Genomic DNA, 7637 nt, shown 5'->3' on the forward strand with positions numbered 1-7637 from the left:
CCAGGATGCGCCCGGTGAACCCAGTTATTAATATGCAATATCATGCCCTTGCATAAGAAGGAAGCACAATACCAAGGGAGACAGGAGTCACCCTGGCCAAACTTCGCCCTGGATACTGTAACATGTTAAACTCTTACTTATTCAGAATCAACCCCGACATACAAAATGTATGTCCTGCTTGCAATGTGTCCGCATGGCACCAACCATCTTTTCAATTGTAATGTGGAACCTACGCCTCTAACACGAATCTCCCTATGGTCGCCCCTGTTTAAACAGCCAGTTTCCTTGGACTCCCGTTAGAGGACTTTGATGACAATTTATGAGTGAGTGGTCGTGCCCATTGAATGGAGCAAAGCATTCTTAATACAACAACAACAACATCGTTGGTCCTTCCACCTTCCAGTTTTTTTACCCATAAAAATAAGTTGTTGACCAAATCTTTAGCAAACATGTTGCTGTGTTGAAGACCTGGTGTCTTCGGGAAAAATTTGAAAAAGCGGTGAAAAGAGAAAAGACGGAGTTTTCAACTTTTAGTGTGAAATTGTACTTATTTTATAACGACCAATAACATCTCTTAGGACGCAAAAATTATAATTCCAGATTTTGTACCTGTTCAACAAAGTCCTCTTTCCTTCATCTTCTAAGTGCTCATAAATAGAAAATCAGGCGTGCTGAAATATAGGTGGGTATGTTCAAAGAAATTTCTCTTTCAATGAGAATTATAACTAAGTCATTCAGATTACTAAAAGCACTCGCTAAGATTAAACAGTAAGGTCCTATGTAACTTTCCAGGATATTTTCATATTTCCATTAAAATATTTGAAATCTCCCAGCACAAAAAATCACACTTTCAACGCACTATTAAACTTCTCGCAACCACAGGCTAAAATAGCTACTTCTAGCAGATTTTGCAAACATTTTTCTCTCAGCATACGTGCACTAACACAAATTATTGCCAAACACAAAGTGGAGAGACAAGAAAATGCAATAGCCATTAAATGTCACTACAGCCACGCTAACCCCACAAAATGGGAAAAACTTTCAAATGGCAAAAAGTAGATACAAACAAACTGTGGCAAACAAACAAAAAAAAACCGGAATGCATATAAATGTACAATTGGAAGTATAAATATACACACATACACGAAAACAAACCAAAACAAACAGCACATTTGAACAAAACTGGCATTAACTGCAATAAGAAATTGAAGTTTTTCCGACGCTACCATTTGCGCATGCGTATGCGAAGCACGCAGCAGCTGTCAACTAAAAGGCGGCGGTAAAACGTGCACAACTCAGTTAAAAGCACAAATATAGGTATAGATGTGGCGATAGAAAAGAAGTGGAATTAGTTAATAATGGTAGATATATATTGATAGATATTTTTTGATATGTTAAGGGCAAGTTGGAATATTTCTGAAAAATATAGCAACAACTTGTTTGAAGTGCAAGAATCTTTAGAACGCTGCAATCAGGCGCACATAAAAAAATATTTGTGGCCAGGGTACTTTAACCAATTTTAAGCAAATTAAATTTATAAAAAATTTACCTTTTGTTTTGTTTTTATATTGCAGCAAACATAAAATCCTTATAAGGCATAGGTTTTTTTTTTGTATTGATGTGTGTTATTGTTGTTACTGTCGAATTTTTTTACAAAAATTTATTTTTTATATAACTGTATGTATGTGTATACAAAATTTATATTTATGCATTAATTGCAACAAAGTTGCACAGCCACTTGCCACACACAAAAGGAACACAGTTTTTGCCAACTTTTTTTTCTTTTCTTGCAAGTAAAAGAAATTCTAACTTTTCACTGCTTCTTCCCTAATTTTTTAACGCTGCTAGATATATTTACATATTCTCATACATTCTTTAACTTCTTCACGCTACTGCCAACACATACTGTGCATCTGTACCGCTAGGGGCATGCCACTAGAAGCCTACGGTGTTTACACATTTTGTTTTGTTTTTATACACAATTGCGCAAACTTTTCAGGAATTCGAAAAAATGAAATAAAGCAAAATAAGTATTCAACACTTTTTTGCACCGCAATCACTTTGAACAACGTTTAGCTAAGTTATTTTGAGCGCGCACAATTTTCTCAAATATTTTGTTTTGCAAATATATTTTTTTATATTTTCAATAATTGTAAACTAAATTCTATTTTCAACTTTTCAAAGCGTATGCTCCCAAAACAACACAGTATAATTTTATTCAAAAAATTTTCTATTCACTACTTCGATTAATCCACATTCGCGTCTCAGTGTTCACACACAAAATCCGAAAAAAGTCGCAATTTGTCCGCGCAACGTTAGTTCACAAAATCGCGGTCTTAACAAAACTGGAGAGACAATCACTGAGCTATTCGAATGGAGTGCGTATCCAGAGCCACCTACCAAAATGGAGCTGTTATGATTTGGCCATGTATGGTGGCGCATACTTAGATGCTTAGCACTTGTAGAATGAGAGAGGCGGTGAAAGAGTCTCAATGAGTGAAGTTGTTTCAGCAGCTAAGCTGACTTCATCTCGCGGTCTCTCTACCTATTATTAACTCTCTCTCTTTCTCACTATCAACTGCAAATTTGCTCAACAACAATATTCCGGTATACTCATTGCTATTGCCACTTGCAACAAGCCCAATAACTGCATGTGCGCTAGGTAAACAACAATAACAACAATAAGCGCCAATTGCATGCTCTGCAGGTAAAAGCAACAAATAACGAAATGCAGACATTTTTGAATGCAATAACAAAAATGCTTTTGGCTGACATAAAACAAAGAAAAACTAGTGAAAAGGTTGAGGATCGCTGTAGGTAAGCATAACATACCCAGTTGTAAAATTAAATGAGTTATGGAGAAATTCTGGTTTTGTTATGTTTCAAATTTGGTACAAAGATAGAGTGAAAAAGTGATAGATAGGGACGGAGATAGAAAAAGAGAAGGAAGCAGAGTGTAAATCAATTAGTGAATGAGTTCCAGTTCTGCGGGCGCGATGTGGGAAGAAATTGGGAGATATTGCGTAACGGATGTGGTAGAGATTCTACAAAAGACGAGATGCAAGAGAAATTTTGGTTAAATGGAGAAAGAGACAGGCATAGAAGCATAGAAGAAACGGACAGATAAAGAGGGATATAAACACAATTTTTTATCTATTTTTTTATGAATGAAGAATGAAAAGGATATGGGGGTGAAATACACACAGGACAAAATATATAGGTTTGCTAAACCCAGACTATGCTATGTAAAATCATTCGCACACTATATACATGCCTTAACAGGTAAAGGAGAAAAATATGATATAGAAATCAGGCATGCTTAACCAACGAACCGATATCATTTCGTTACGATAATTAACGTTTATAAATGAAACAAAGTCACTTCGTTTCGTTTATTAACGTTAAGAACGTCAAATTAACGAAATGATTTCGTTTCGTTTTCTGCCATATAAAAACGAAATCAAATCGGTTATGTTGATTATTAATTTCAAGCTATGCTGGCAAAGCTGATTGATGGCGGAGTCATTAAAGGTGAAAGCATTAGCCAAGCTGATTGCAACTTTTCTCATGAATTTTGACAGTACGAACATTTCTCAGAGTATTTTTGACATTACCAGCAACGAATTACACAAACAAATTACATGGAGCGCACATGCTCGTTGTTACCATCTTACGGCTTCACCATGGCTATAGCATTGCCAGCACAATTCAAACATAAAGTATCACGTTTTTGTTAACGTTTTTAACGTTAACGAAAGCTTTTCGTTTCGGTTAAAAACGAGATACATTTTATCTTGATAATTTCTTTATCGATAATATTTCGAAGTGTTTCAACGGAAACGGTGGAAATTTTTTGATAAACGATTAGCTTAACGTTAAGGTGCATCCCTGATAGAAATATTAGATGAAAGGTGATAGCGAGACATACGTGGTAACGAGAGCTAGAAATAAGAAATATGTATAAGAAAAAGAAAATCTAAAATTATAAATATTAGTGAATTACTGCCTCTAGTTTTAAAAATTTTAAGACAAATTTGGAGGACTGCTAGACGGCTACGTTGGCGTAATGTTGTATATTCAGAGGACTAAACTCAAGGGTTGCTCAACCGACACTGCAGTTCATGGAATGCTCCACACAGTTAAGGCATAGGTTAAGTTAAAGAGAAAGTAGTTCAACCTGGCTGAAATCGTGCACATAAATACTGCCTACAATTATTTATGGTTGATTGGAAGACCTAGAATATTTTCTCTTTATTCTTGATATTGAAAAACTTCCCGTTCCAAATGTGGGCATTACATCCCACAGTCATAGGTAGCAGCTGGATACCTCATAGAAGAATAGGGTTAGAGTAGTAGCGTATGCAGATGGCATAGTATGTGATATATGGATCCCACGTTATCAGCTTTATCATACAATGGGTGCTAAGGCAGCTTAGTAGATGGGTGAAAACATGAGGACTCAGTGTAAGTCCATAAAGTACAGAGCTTATACTCTACATTCCTAGATGGTCCCCAGCTTCATAGTTTTCAAGAATTATTTCATTCTGAAAATACCTAAAACTCTTATTGGGGCTTTAGTGGAACCGTACGCTTAAAAAAGATATAATAGCGTTTTTTAGCCAGCAAAGTCTTTAAAAAAAGGTGCTCTGAGGCCAGAGCGCACTATAACTTTAGTGAAAGCAGTCAAGCGATTTAAATCAAATTAACGCCGCCGGTAAATTTTTTTTTTTTTTTTTCACTGAACAATTATGAACACCCACATATGAAACAAGTACGCACTGCGTCTATTCTAAGGTAGTATTCAATATAAACTATAGGATACTTTTTCCTACGATAAAGGCTTACGTTAATTTTAAATTCACTTACATTTGCTGTTTCAATTTTCACGAATGGATACAAAAGTTCTTATGAAACATTGACGTAAACCTTTGCAATATTCCCGCTGACGTCCATATCCATAATGTCCTTGGATGCAATGAAGACTTCACTATCTGCCCGGTATCTAAGATATCACTGCCTTTTAATAATGTCTTTAGGGTAGGCATCTCTTCTGAATTACATGGGGCCCATCCGACCCGCGGGGCATCAGCGTATATGGACTCTAGGCGGTGAAACGGAGAAAGTCTTTCAGTGCATCGGTCTTATCAAGGAGTGTTTGTTTAAGTATTGATTTTATACACTCAATACATTATGAAATTTAGTTTATAGAAATTTGTCAAAGTGATAAAAAGTATGGGCAGTTTTAAATCAATATCCTCTTTCGCATATTTCGGGAATAAAAGACTATCCGGTGGTTTATACTGACTCTCTAAAAGTAAAGAGGGAATAACTTCCCCAGCTCCAAAGTTGACCAAAAATTAGATTAATGAACAAAGGATTTTAAATAACGATTCAAATATTTGTAAGGCGCTCAAGCATTCAGATAGAGCTGGATTTCGATACGATTTTTAATCGATTTAATCAACCTTTTCGATCTTAATGAAGAATCGATTTTCTTTTTAGAATCTGTCGATTTTTTTAGCCTTCGAAGTTTTGATCATCTTTCAGCAACTGTGCTTATTTCATATTTATTGATAAAAACGTCCAGAAAATATATTTGTTGTAATTTTTTATAAATTTAGCTTTATTGGCGCATATTCACAGACCAAATAAAATAGTGTTTAAATTTTCAAAAAGCTCGACTTTTTTAAAAACCATGAACTATGACTATACGCCATTATGATAGTAGCTATGAGTAAAAGGAGAAATATGAAGAAATTTAATATCACCAACATGTGGCGCTTAGCCGCCTAGGAGATTTTGGCGTTGCAGTTGCGCAAGTCAACCTAGCTATACCGGCTTCAACATAACTACAATTAATTTTTGTTTATAATTGTCGTTTTTGAATAAAATTATCAGTCTCCCTGGAGAAAGAGTGAAAGCGTCGAAACGCGTACGAGGTAGGAGTAGCTACAACAGGTAAGAGAGCTATGAACGCAGCATGCGACTAAATGGTTTCAGCAGTTTTCAAGACAGGAGGCGCCATTCTAAGGAATACATATTACTTTTAAGGAGATTTGTATGGTCGCATTAATCATGCGCGCATCAATGATATTGTCACGAATATTAGCAACACTAAGCGATACTATCATCTCTAAGCCTATGCTAATAAGTCACTGCTTATATGCACATCAATAAACCAATCATCATGTCTACACATATGTACGTACACGCAGCGGAGAAGAGACGCACAAACACATGCAGATATCTTATCTGAGATGCTCCCAAAAGTATGCAATTATAATTGTGCTCACATATACTCGCGCATATGAGAAGCTATAAACGTAGTAATTTTATAGCTGATAACCAACTGGTAAATTCTAGAAATGGAAGCGCCTCGAAGATGCGAACGAGAAATCACAGAGTATAAAAGACAGCAACAGTAGAGGCACGACAATCAGTTTGATTTAAAACGCTATATGGCGAGCAATAGTAGTGTTATTGTGTGAAGAACTTTAATAAAAGCCATTTTGCATTATTGAAAAGTGGAGTTATTTATTCAACCGTTTAGTGATTCGAACATTAGCAAAAGGTTGCAAATGAGAGGAATTGCAGTAAATTCGTTACAATATTAATATAAACTCTTCACTATTAAGCCTGGAGGCACTGCGACCTTTGTGTAGATTTATTGTGTATGACCTTTCAGCCTTATTTTGTATGGGGAGGCTAAGTACCTCTTCAGGCTATTTACTCCATATCACACAGGGATTAAGATTTACACCACCTAGATGGGGGAGTCTCTACCTTATCAGAGCAACGCATTCTCAGAGAATGTGAACCGGCGTTTCATCCTCCAGCCCTCAGAAACGACAAATGTGAGTATCGGAGAGATTTAACTTACTTAGGTGTTATCATAGGCCACATTTTCCGGTATAGTCCCAGTGAGAGTTCGTTGGTCCTCCCTGTCTAGAATAATGAGTTTGGCTGATACACTCGTTGCCAGGAGTATAAAAATTGACCTGTCTTTCCCTGGGCAGGCAATCCAGTGACGTCTGAATTGCTTTGTTTCCCAGTTACTTATGGTTTCCCTGGGTGTGTGCTTTTGTGACTCCACGAAAGGGCTATGGACCATAGAATGCTGCTGTAGCACCCTGCTTTGCTAGTTAATCTGCATGTTCATTACCCTCATATCCCTGATGTTCGGGAAGACTCTTCACTAACACAACCGGGTATATAAAACGTTCCGCAGTTAATGCCAACAAAATTGTCCACACTGAAACTGTTGGAAAAGCTGTCCAGCAAGATCATTTACAATTTACAACGGTCATGCAGTTCTATTGTACATACAAACATACGCAACAACAAAACCTAGGAACTCGGAATAAGAACATACCATTTGAAGCAACGAACTCTCACCAAATGTGGCAACTTGTTTTGCGCCACATCTCCATGCTCATTAGTGCCGAGCGCGTATCTAAATAATGGCCAAAAGAGTTATCAAAACAACATATTGAGAAAAGATGAAAAAATAACAACAAAGCAAGTGTTGTAGAGCGCAACCAAGACCAAAAAATATTTGATGAGAAGAGTAGAAGAAGAATTTATCTGCAAAAAACAGTACTTGTTCTTTGGCTACCCTTAGCATGCACTTGAGAGTG

The 7637-nt window shown here is 36.5% G+C and overlaps 1 protein-coding gene across 1 annotated transcript in view; it reads right to left on the minus strand.

Annotated features, from left to right (window-relative positions):
• The window catches only part of LOC137240830 (cadherin-related tumor suppressor-like), a 165514-nt gene extending 163187 nt beyond the window's left edge, over positions 1-2327 (minus strand). Inside the window, 1 exon segment of the mRNA XM_067767656.1 lies at positions 1550-2327. The gene's annotated coding sequence lies outside the window, so the exon portion shown is untranslated.
• Between the last annotated feature and the right edge of the window lie 5310 nt (positions 2328-7637).

Source organism: Eurosta solidaginis, chromosome 2 (genome assembly GCF_040869045.1).
Source record: "Eurosta solidaginis isolate ZX-2024a chromosome 2, ASM4086904v1, whole genome shotgun sequence".
Lineage (NCBI taxonomy): Eukaryota > Metazoa > Arthropoda > Insecta > Diptera > Tephritidae > Eurosta > Eurosta solidaginis.